General features: G+C 42.6%; 1 pseudogene; it reads right to left on the bottom strand.

Annotated features, from left to right (window-relative positions):
* LOC122552111 overlaps positions 1-12,575 on the bottom strand; it is a 91,521-nt pseudogene that overhangs the window by 30,876 nt on the left and 48,070 nt on the right.

The following is a 12,575-nucleotide window of genomic DNA, read 5'->3' as shown; positions in this document are numbered from 1 at the left end:
CATTACAGTGGACTTCTATCTTGAAAACTCTGCAGAGTGAGTCAGAGTCCAGACCGTTAATAGTTCCCCTCTCCTCCTCCTTCGGATGAACAACAATAACCTTCCTTTCTGGTCTCTTTCTTGGGGAAATTAACATGCATTCTGTCAACTACTGCATTGGTACAAGATCCCTGGTTACACAGACACTAGTGTTCAAAGTTTGTGAGAAGATTTGTAGCTCGGGTGCTCGTTGCTGTGGTTCTGTTCGCCGAGCTGGAAGTTTTTGTTGCAAACGTTTCGTCCCCTGTCCAGGTGACATTCTCCGTGCTTGGGAGCCTCCTGTGAAGCACGTCTGTGGTGTTTCCTCTGGCATTTATTGTGGTCTGTCCCTGCTGCTTCTGGTTGTCAGTTTCAGCTGTCCGCTGTAGTGACAGGTATATTGGGTCCAGGTCGATGTGTTTGTTGACGGAGTTTGTGGATGAGTGCCAAGCTTCTAGGAATTCCATGGCTGTTCTTTGTTTCGCTTGCCCTATAATGGTCGTGTTGTCCCAGTGAAATTCATGTTGCTTGTCGTCTGCGTGTGTGGCTACTAGGGATAGCTGGTCGTGTCGTTTCGTGGCTAGTTGATGTTCGTGGATGCGGATCGATAGCTTTATTCCTGTTTGTCCTATATAGTGTTTTGTGTAGTCCTTGCATGGGAGTTTGTACACTACGTTAGTTTTGCTCATGCTGGGTATCAGGTCCTTAGTTTTAGCTGAAACTGACAACCGGAAGCGATAAGGTCAGGCCACTATAAATGCCGGAAGAAACACCACAGGCGCGCTTCACAGGAGGCTCCCAAGCACTGAGGATGTCCCCTAGACAGGGGATGAAACGTTTGCAACAGTAGTGTTATATTCAACTTAATCTGCACTCTTTGTGATTGGTATTTTCCAATCAAAACTAATTTCAAATGTCTCTTCAGATTGCGTTCCCAATTGTTGCATTGTGGCAGTTGAAAGCCGACATGAATTTCGTAAGAATGTGCAATCGAGGAATCAGGAAAACCAATTTCAAAATTCGTGTTGTTCACTTGACAGAAATTGGGGATTTTCAGATTTCGTTTTATTGGAATTTAAAATGGAAGAGTTACTTTGCAGAATCCGGCAATGCGTGAGCTTTACTCTATCTCTGATCTTAACTTTGTCCGAGCAGGGAACATTTACTGCACAAGGCATGAGTCCAACACCTGTTACTAATCCACCTTAACTTTACAACTGGAATATAATTAAAAGTGAGAAGCACAATTAATTAAACGGTTGTATATTTAAATCACAATTGGAAGAAAAAGCTTTATTACTTTTGTTGAATTATTAAAAACATCTTCGAAATTTTATTGACATGAATTAATAATGCCCATCAGTGCAAGTTAAATGTTCACAAAACTTGATTTACCGCTGGATTTATCGACTGTTCTGTTGATGATCTTCAGTGGAATCGCTTCATGTCCCACCACACAGGAATAAGAAGCACCACTGGCCCACTCCTCTGTTGTAATGCACAACAGGGTGTCCATGAAGAAGGAGGTGCTCTCGCTTTCCGCCATCACCTCGGTGTTCTTGTAGTTACTGGGATTAACTGGCTTGTCATTGTTTGTCCACTTGACTAAGATCTCTCGGGAAGAGAAGCCTCTCACTAAACAGGTGAGGGAGAGAAACCTCTTAGCGGAAATGTCTTCTGTTGGTGGCAGGAGGATCGACACTGATGGCTCCAGTAGCGTTTCTCCTGCAGAATATTTGAAACAAATATAAATCCACTATAAAAATCCAAAATCAATATTGCAATTTCAGACATATTAAAATGTGCCAGTTTTGTTTTTAAATTTGGGATTTATACACTCTCATTTTCTGATCGAGCAGAATGATATCCATCCTAATCATTAAGAGTAAAGAGTTTAATTAGAAAATCGCCTCCATGTTTCCTGTTTCCAACCTATAACTAAGACCTCCTGGACATTTGTCATTGCTGATGTTAAAAACACAAACCAGGCTTCTTCACACTTTATTTGACTTATAATGAAAAAAGAACAAGCTTTGGTCCATCTTGTTCTCAATCAGATATTTAGCTATCCTGACATCAGACACATGTTTAATGCTCCCAATGTTATTAGGAGCCAATCCAAGCATGTCATGTATTTTACTGGATCGAGATGACACATAGGATGCCTTGTTTTTTCATCTCACCGCTCACCATTTTCCTTGTGATGCTGATCAAGTGGTTTCAAAATAAAATAAGCTGCCTCTGCAATCATACGTTTGTGATTATGAAAATTAAGAACTAATATTTATTTAACCTGTGCTCATACGTGCCTGTGCGTGCCTACACGTGGGAATTAAATTTTCAGATGTTGTATCTGTGTGCGTATGAATGTATGTCTATCAGCATTATGCTGCATGAATAGAAATGCAGTCATGTCCATTTGTGTATTAATGTGCGTCTGCGCTTTTCTCAGTTATGTGCGGATATCCTTGTTCATTTGTGCATGTGCTATTTTTTCTGTGAATATGCGTTTTTCTGGGGGCGAGATGAGTGTTTTAAGTACCATTTGCATATGTAGCTGTGTGTATGCAAACGTGTGTGACAGTTCATCTGTGTGCAAGTTTATGTATGTGCATAAACATGTGTCTTTAGGTGAGAGGCTGTGTATGTGTTTTTGCGTATGTATTTGTGAGCATCTCTCTGTAACTGTTTCAGCTCTTATACTAGACTATAATTTGCATTATTTTTGTGTTTTAATGGATTGTCAACAATTATGTCTGATCCTGATGTTGTCAGGAACATTTCTGACCGTCGTGGAGAGAAAAATGTTTTAGAATATAGAACAAAACTGCGCAAACCAGGCCCTTCAGCCCTCGATGTGAGCTACTCCTTTGTTGCAGCGATTGAATTTCTGTCTCTGAGACAAGACACGTGAGCTCAAATTTCCACTATTCCAGACATGCAGACTTACATTTCCGAACATGTTGATTACAAAACATCTATAAATATTCTGTACGTGAAGCAAACTATGTCAGAAGTTCGAACACCAGAATTTCTCCCATGTGCTCCAGAAAACTGAGACAAAACTATGGACTTCAAACTGGGATGATGCAAATACCAGTTTAGGATTAAGGGGAGTCAATGTTAACAAACGATTAACAGGGTCAATCATGTTTCGCATACTCAGAGGTATTATTTTGCATGGAAAGATGGAATCTTCGGACAGTAAAGAAGAAGCTGACTGTTCCTGTCAGCGACAGTGGTACATTACAGTGGACTTCTATCTTGAAAACTCTGCAGAGTGAGTCAGAGTCCAGACCGTTAATCGTTCCCCTCTCCTCCTCCTTCGGATGAACAACAATAACCTTCCTTTCTCGTCTCTTTGTTGGGGAAATTAACATGCATTCTGTCAACTACTGCATTGGTACAAGATCCCTGGTTACACAGACACTAGTGTTCAAAGTTTGTGAGAAGATTTGTAGCTCGGGTGCTCGTTGCTGTGGTTCTGTTCGCCGAGCTGGAAGTTTTTGTTGCAAACGTTTCGTCCCCTGTCTAGGTGACATCCTCAGTGCTTGGGAGCCTCCTGTGAAGCGCTTCTGTGGTGTTTCCTCCAGCATTTATAGTGGCCTGTCCCTGCCACTTCCGGTTGTCAGTTTCAGCTGTCCGCGGTAGTGGCCGGTATATTGGGTCCAGGTCGATGTGTTTGCCGATGGAGTTTGTGGATGATCCACTCAACAAACTCCATCAACAAACACATCGACCCGGACCCAATATACCGGCCACTACAGCAGACAGCTGAAACTGACAACCGGAAGCGGCAAGGACAGGCCACCATAAATGCCGGAGGAAACACCACAGAAGCGCTTCAAAGGAGGCTCCCAAGCACTGAGGATGTCAACTAGACAGGGGACGAAACGTTTGCAACAAAAACTTACAGCTCGGCGAACAGAACCACAGCAACATCTGATGTATTGTGTCTAGTAATGAACTCCTAAACTGAAAGAAAAATGTGCAATGGTTTTAGAAGCTTTTCACTGATGTTTCACTTTACTCTTTGCTAGAATGAGGGCCTGATGGAATCATAGTGTCATACAGCACGGAAACAGACCCTTCAGTCCAGCTTATCTGCACGGACCAGATATTTCAATCTGATGTAGTAATCTTTGCCAGCATTAGAGCCATGATCCTCTAAATGGTTCTTATTCACATACTCATCCATTGCCTCTTAAATGCTGTAATTGTGCCAGCCTCCATCACTTTCGTTGCCATCTCATTTCGTACACACACTACCCTCTGTGTAAAAAAGTTACCCCTTCAGGTATCTTTTTAAATTTGCCCCTTCACCTTAAATCTATCCCCGCTAGTTTGGACTTCTCCGACCTTGGAAAATAACCATATTCATGCCACTCATGGCCTCTACAAGATCAGGGCACTTCAGGCCTGAGAATACGAGATGTTCATATTGAACCATAAAGGGACCTGAGGAGAGTGTACTGGGCATAGCTGAAGAATGAGAAAATAAAAATAAGGATTTAATTTAATAAAACAATATTTTCATTTTAGCAAATTACTTGGAAGACATGCATTCATTGTACAATAATTATGAAGCCACATATAAAAATATTTTCAAATTATAAATTACAAATAACTCCTAAATGGAGCAGGTAACAGGGATGGAGTATGCAATCAGTGGAATGTTCAACCAGACCTTCCATAGTTCACGTTGGTGTTCAGGTAACATTATTATATATTTCAGCTCAGAGAGGAACAAAATGTAACTTGTCTGAACAGCCACAGCCATTGATCCATCACTTTAATTGTTCATCTCGACAATAAAAGGAGGATCGACACTGATGGCTCCAGTAGCGTTTCTCCTGCAGAATATTTGAAACAAATATAAATCCACTATAAAAATCCAAAATTAATATTGCAATTTCAGACATATTAAAATGTGCCAGTTTTGTTTTTAAATTTGGGATTTATACACTCTCATTTTCTGATCGAGCAGAATGATATCCATCCTAATCATTAAGAGTAAAGGGTTTAATTAGAAAATCGCCTCCATGTTTCCTGTTTCCAACCTATAACTAAGACCTCCTGTACATTTGTCATTGCTGATGTTAAAAACACAAACCAGGCTTTTTCACACTTTATTTGACTTATAATGAAAAAAGAACAAGCTTTGGTCCATCTTGTTCTCAATCAGATATTTAGCTATCCTGACATCAGACACATGTTTAATGCTCCCAATGTTATTAGGAGCCAATCCAAGCATGTCATGTATTTTACTGGATCGAGATGACACATAGGATGCCTTGTTTTTTCATCTCACCGCTCACCATTTTCCTTGTGAATGGAGTCTCTCAGTGGAGTCAGTAGATACAGATGGTTCACCAAACCTTCAAAACTAACGTGACTCATCCAGGCTTCAGTAGAAGTGCTGAATTTGCTAGTCACGCTGTCGGGATTTTCTCTAGGCCGATTAGAGATCTCTGATTTCAGAGTCTTCTTTTCTTGTACAAGGTGACATTGGCACCAGAAGAAAGATTGGACACAACACAGGTTAATGTCACCGTCGCCTCCAGTAAGATGTGTTCTAATGGCGGTGGTCGGAGTGTAACTGTGTAATCGTGACAATCAGTAACTCCTCTGAAACAGAAATCAAATCAATGAAAAATGCCTCTTTAGGATCAAAACACCGAGTCTTCAGGCTATTCACTCATGAAGTGAAGAAACCACCTTTGACATGGCAGCTTCCAAATGTTGCTGAAATGATGGTTCCTCTTGCTGATATATTTTGATTTGTGAAAACATTTGTTATTATCTATAACATCACCCATGTAATCATTCATAAAGAACTCTGGGTTTGTAACTAGGGAAACCTGTGAAAAAGTAAAATCAAAGATACCATGACGTGACACATGGAATTACCTTCCTTTCAGAGCTCTTCTCTCACTTAGGACCATACTTTGATACTTTTGCCAAGCTTAATCCGAATATAACGACTTCATTTCTATATTCATGAAACTTACTTGCAAATGCTGCTGGGCATTCTGAATGTCAAATTCCATCCCCAACTTTTAACAAACTGTAATCAATCATAATTATTTTCTTTTTTCTCATGCGTTTGCAGGCGTTTAAAGGTGTTACGGGGCAGTTATCAGTCACAGAAATTCTGTTCAATGTGTTTAACGTTATTGTAAATTATTTGTATTATTGGTGTGAGATCATTCTCAAAAACATAACATGAGATATTATTCCTCCTGTCAAATTTGTGGTAGGTCTAAAAACCAAAAATTGAATTTCTTAGGAGAATAAAAACAAAACAAATACGTGTATCTAACATTTTTTATACAAATTAATGGAAATTTGCGTGAGCATTATTCAGACTTCCACTGATCACTGTGTGAACATCTCCATCCTGACACCAGGCTGAATAGGCCTGACTCTAATTCCTCGTTCGTTCATCGCTACTGCAGCCATCCCACTAAAATGTTTTCTCCTGCCACATCCACTAATTGCAGAGAGTACCTTAAAGAGTTTCAATTAGGTCCTGTTTATCCGGATTGATCAAATGTGATAGCAACTTGCTCTGCGGCCTGCTCCCATGAATGAAGTTAAAGAGCTCACTACCAGATAAAATCTATGATGTACAATGCCCAAGTCCAACAGGTCATTCCTGAGCAGGAAATGAAGCATTGAACACATTTTGATTTATTTTGCAAAAAGGGTCACTGCATATTTTACCTTGTTATTTTGAGACCACAAGATAGTAAGATATAGTAGCAGAATGAGGCAATTCGGCCAATCGAGTCTGCCCTGCCATTCGATCATGTGTGATATGTTTCTCTCCCACATTCTCCAGCCTTCTCCATGTCCTTACCGATCAATCGCCATCTTAAATACAGTCACTGACTTGGCCTCCATAACCGTCTGTGGGAGAGAATTCCACCACTCTCTGACTGAAGAAATTCTTCCCCACCTCAGTTACAAATGGTGCACCCATTGACTTCGAGGCTATGCCCTTGTGTCCTACTCTCGCCGACTTGTCCAAACTCCACGTTCACCCAAACTCGCCCTTTCTCTATGTTTTAAGTTTCAAAATAATACCACTGTGACCCTAATGCCCCGGCCCACACAAGACAAGCACCCCTACCCACCCGCTACATGAACTCACCAGGCATGGATTCGGCACTCGAATGCCTCTCCAAGTGTGGTCAGCCATCAAACTACTTTATAAAAAAGACTGTTAAGCCAGCTCACATGTCTTCAATACAGAGGAAAACATACTCTTCTGATTAGACATAATGTTGAATTATGAGCAATGCTAATGTCACACTCAAACTGAAATGCATGACACGTTTGTGAATGCGATGCTGCACACTTTCGTGCTGTTGACTAAGTTTGATTCTCCATGTCCTTACCGATCAATCGCCATCTTAAATACAGTCACTGACTTGGCCTCCATAACCGTCTGTGGTAATGAATTCCACCACTCTCTGGCTGAAGAAATTCTTCCCCACCTCAGTTACAAATGGTGCACCCATTGACTTCGAGGCTATGCCCTCGTGTCCTACTCTCGCCGACTTGTCAAAACTCCACGTTCAGCAAAACTCGGCCTTTCTCTATGTTTTAAGTTTCAAAATAATACCACTGTGACCCTAATGCTCCGGCCCACACAAGACAAGCACCCCTCCCCAGCCGCTAAATAAACTCACCAGGCATTGATTCGGCACTCTAATGCCTCTCCAAGTGTGGTCAGCCATCAAACCACTTTATAAAAAAGACTGTTAAGCCAGCTCACATGTCTTCAATACAGAGGAAAACATACTCTTCTGATTAGACATAATGTTGAATTATGAGCAATGCTAATGTCACACTCAAACTGAAATGCATGACACGTTTGTGAATGCGATGCTGCACACTTTAGTGCTGTTGACTAAGTTTGATAAATGTGTGTATCTGATTCACATCGGAGTTCAGAATGATTTCTAGTGCTCTCGTATGTATGTCTTACCCTGGGGTGTGCTGATGTTTTGACTTTGAGTGTTCTTTCCGTGAGTGACCTGGCAGGTAAACATGCGCTGTTGAACCATTCGCCATAACAGCCGGTCAGCCGATTCATTACCGAGAAATTCCCATTCACCTCACACACAGGAGATGTGAAGACACCAGAATCCACGGATTGGTCATTTTTCAACAAAATCATGGAGATTTGCTTCAGATGGAATTCAATGATTGAACAGACAATGGTTGCAAACCGACTACTTGCTAGCACTCTTCATGGGCGGTGGTTGAAGCTAATTTGGCAGGGGGATGGGATCCAGACTTGTAGTCCAGCAAGTAGGTTAGCTGTTTTTCAGGATGTCCAAGAATGTTGGGATGCTGTGGAGAAAGTAGTACTGACAGGGAATACTTGCAGACACAGAGATGAGTTCAAGTGTGTATACTTCAACGCAAGGAGTATCAGAAATAAGGTGGGTGAACTTAAGGCGTGGATCGGTACTTGGGACTACGATGTTGTGGCCATCACGGAAACGTAGAAAGAAGAGGGACAGAAATGATTGTTGGAGGTCCCTGATTATAGATGTTTCAATAAGATGAGGGAGGGTGGTAAAAAAGAAGGGGTGTGTGGCGTTGCTAATTAGAAATGGTATAACGGTTGTAGAAAGGCAGTTCGAGGGGGATCTCCCTTTGGAGGTAATATGGGATGAAGTCAGAAACAGGAAAGGAACAGTCACCATGTTGGGTGTTTTATATAGGCCACCCAATAGCAGCAGAGATGTGGAGAAACAGATTGGGAAACAGATTTTAGAAAAGTGCAGAAGCCACAGGGTAGTAGTCATGGACGATTTCAACTTCCCAAATATTGATTGGAAGCTCTTTAAATCAAGTAGATTCGACGGGGCGGTGTTTGTGCAGTGTGTCCAGGAATCCTTTCTAACTCAGTATGTGGGTTGTCCGACCAGAGGGGCGGCCATATTGGATTTGGTACTTGGTAACGAACCGGGAAAAGTGAAGGGCTTGTTAGTGGATGAGCATTTTGGTGATGGTGACCATAATTCTGAGACTTTCACCTTGGTTACGGAGAGAGATAGGTGCGTGCAACAGGGTAGGTTTTACAATTGGGGGAAGGGTAAATACGATGCTGCAAGTCAAGATCTGAGGAGCATAAGTTGGGAGCACAGGCTGTCAGGGAAGGATGTCATTGAAATGTGGAAATGTTTCAAGGAACGAATACGACGTTCCCTTGATATGTATGTACCTGTCAGGCAGGAAAGAGATGGTCGTGTGAGGGAACCTTGGTTGACGAGGGAGTTGAATGTCCTGTAAAGAGGAAAAAGAAGGCTTACATAAGGTTGAGGGAACAATGTTCAGACAGAGCGTTGGAGGGATACAGGATAGCCAGGAGGGAGCTGAAGAAAGGGATTAGGAGAGCTTAGAGATGGCATGAAACATCTTTGGCGGGTAGGATCAAGGATAACCCCAAGGCCTTTTATACGTATGTGAGAAACATGAGAATGACGAGAACGAGGGTAGGTTCGATCAAGGACAGTCGTGGGGGACTGTGTGTTGAGTCGGAAGAGATAGGAGAGGTCTTGAATGAGTACTTTTCTTCAGTATTTACAAATGAGAGTGACCGTATTGTTGAAGAGGAGAGTATTAAACAGACTGGTAAGCTGGAGGAGATACTTGTTAGGAAGGAAGATGTGTTGGGCATTTTGAAAAACTTGAGGATAGACAAGTCCCCCGGACCTGGCGGGATATATCCTAGGATTATGTGAGAAGCAAGAGAGAAATTGCAGAGCCGTTGGCAATGATCGATTCGTCTTCACTGTCAACGGGGGTGGTACCAGGGCACTGGAGAGTGACGAATGTTGCATCCCTGTTCAAAAAAGGGAATAGGGATAACCCCTGGAATTATAGGCCACTTAGTCTTACTTCGGTGATAGGCAAAGTAATGGAAAGGGTACTGATGGATAGGATTTATAAGTATCTGGAAAGACACTGCATGATTAGGGACAGCCAGCAAGGATTTGTGAGGGGTAGGTCTTGCTGTACAAGTCTTATTGAATTCTTTGAGGAGGTGACCAAGCATGTGGATGAGGGTAGATCAGTGGATGTAATGTACATGGATTTTAATAAGGCATTTGATAAGGTTCCCCATGGTAGGCTTATGCGGAAAGTCAGGTAGCATGGGATAGTGGGAAATTTGGCCAGTTGGATAGAGAACTGGCTAACCAATCGAAGTCAGAGAGTGGTGGTAGATGGTAAATATTCAGCCTGGAGCCCAGTTACAAGTGGAGTTCCGCAGGGATCAGTTCTGGGTCCTCTGCTGTTCGTAATTTTTATTAATGACTTGGATGAGGGAGTGCTGCAAGACAAGATCTGAGGAGCATAAGTTGGGAGCATAGGCTGTCAGGGAAGGATGTCATTGAAATGTGGAAATGTTTCAAGGAACGAATACGACGTGCCCTTGATATGTATGTACCTGTCAGGCAGGAAAGAGATGGTCGTGTGAGGGAACCTTGGTTGAGGAGGGAGGTTGAATGTCCTGTAAAGAGGAAAAAGAAGGCTTACATAAGGTTGAGGAAACAAGGTTCAGACGAGCATTGGAGGGATACAGGATAGCCAGGAGGGAGCTGAAGAAAGGGATTAGGAGAGCTTAGAGATGGCATGAAAAATATTTGGCGGGGAGGATCAAGGATAACCCCAAGGCCTTTTATACGTATGTGAGAAACATGAGAATGACGAGAACGAGGGTAGGTTCGATCAAGGACAGTAGTGGGGGACTGTGTGTTGAGTCGGAAGAGACAGGAGAGGTCTTGAATGAGTACTTTTCTTCAGTATTTACAAATGAGAGTGACCGTATTGTTGAAGAGGAGAGTATGAAACAGACTGGTAAGCTGGAGGAGATACTTGTTCGGAAGGAAGATGTGTTGGGCATTTTGAAAAACTTGAGGAAAGACAAGTCCCCCGGGCCTGGCGGGATATATCCTAGGATTATGTGAGAAGCAAGAGAGAAATTGCAGAGCCGTTGGCAATGATCTATTCGTCTTCACTGTCAACGAGGGTGGTACCAGGGCACTGGAGAGTGACGGATGTTACATCCCTGTTCAAAAAAGGGAATAGGGATAACCCCGGGAATTATAGGCCAGTTAGTCTTACTTCGGTGATAGGCAAAGTAATGGAAAGGGTACTGAGGGATAGAATTTATGAGTATCTGGAAAGACATTGCTTGATTAGGGACAGCCAGAAAGTATTTGTGAGGGGTAGGTCTTGCCGTACAAGTCTTATTGAATTCTTTGAGGAGGTGACCAAGCATGTGGAAGAGGGTAGAACAGTGGATGTAATGTACATGGATTTTAAGAAGGCATTTGATAAGGTTCCCCATGGTAGGCTTATGCGGAAAGTCAGGTAGCATGGGATAGTGGGAAATTTGGCCAGCTGTATAGAGAACTGGCTAATCGGTCGAAGTCAGAGAGTGGTGGTAGATGGTAAATATTCAGCCTGGAGCCCAGTTACAAGTGGAGTTCCGCAGGGATCAGTTCTGGGTCCTCTGCTGTTTGTAATGTTTATTAATGACTTGGAAGAGGGATTCGAACGTTGTGTCAGGAAATTTTGCAGACGATACGAAGATTGGTGGAGTTTTTAGGTAGTGAGGAGGGCTGTTGTCGGCTGCAAAGGGACTTAGATATGATGCAGAGCTTGGTTGAGGAGTGGAAGATGGAGTTCAACCCTGTCAAGTGTGAGGTTGTCCATTTTGGAAAGACAAATAAGAATGCGGAGTACAGGGTTAACGGTAGGGTTCTTAGTAAGTTGGAGGAGCAGAGGGATCTTGGGGTCTATGTTCATAGCTTTTTGAAACTTGCCACTCAGGTGGATAGAGATTGTAAGAAGGCCTGTGGCGTAGTAATGTACATTAGCAGAGGGATTGAATTCAAGAGTCGTGAGGTGATGTTGCAGCTGTACAGGACCTGGAGTACTGTGTGCAGTTCTGGTTGCCTCATTTTAGGAAAGATGTGGAAGCTTTGGAGAGGGTACAGATGAGATTTACCAGGATGTTGCCTGGAATAGAGAATCGGTCGTACGAGGATAGGTTGACAGTGCTAGGCCTTTTCTCATTGGAACGGCGAAAGATGAGGGGTGACTTGATAGAGGTTTATAAGATGATTAGGGTAATAGATAGAGTAGACAGTCAGAGGCTTATTCCCCAGGTACAACAGAGTGTTACAAGGCGACAAAAAAATAAAGGTGAAGGGTGGAAGGTATAGGGGAGATGTCAGGGGTATGTTCTTTCCCCAGAGAGTGGGGGGGGCATGGTATGCGCTGCCTGTGGGAGTGGCAGAGTCAGAATCATTGATGACCTTTAAGTGGCAATTGGATAGGTACATGGATAGGTGCTTAAGCTAGGACAAATGTTCGGCACAACATCATGTGCCGAAAGGCCTGTTCTGTGCTGTATTGTTCTATGTTATATGTTCTATGTTGCGATTTCTTCACTGGGACTCATGATCAGAAGAAGGGTTGTTGGAGAAGTGGACCTTTATGAAAAACATCGTATAAATTATCTGACA

Source organism: Chiloscyllium plagiosum, chromosome 8, assembly GCF_004010195.1.
Source record: "Chiloscyllium plagiosum isolate BGI_BamShark_2017 chromosome 8, ASM401019v2, whole genome shotgun sequence".
In the NCBI taxonomy this organism is placed as follows: domain Eukaryota; kingdom Metazoa; phylum Chordata; class Chondrichthyes; order Orectolobiformes; family Hemiscylliidae; genus Chiloscyllium; species Chiloscyllium plagiosum.
Note: the sequence above shows the minus strand (reverse complement) of the source record. Positions and strands in the feature narration are given on the sequence as shown.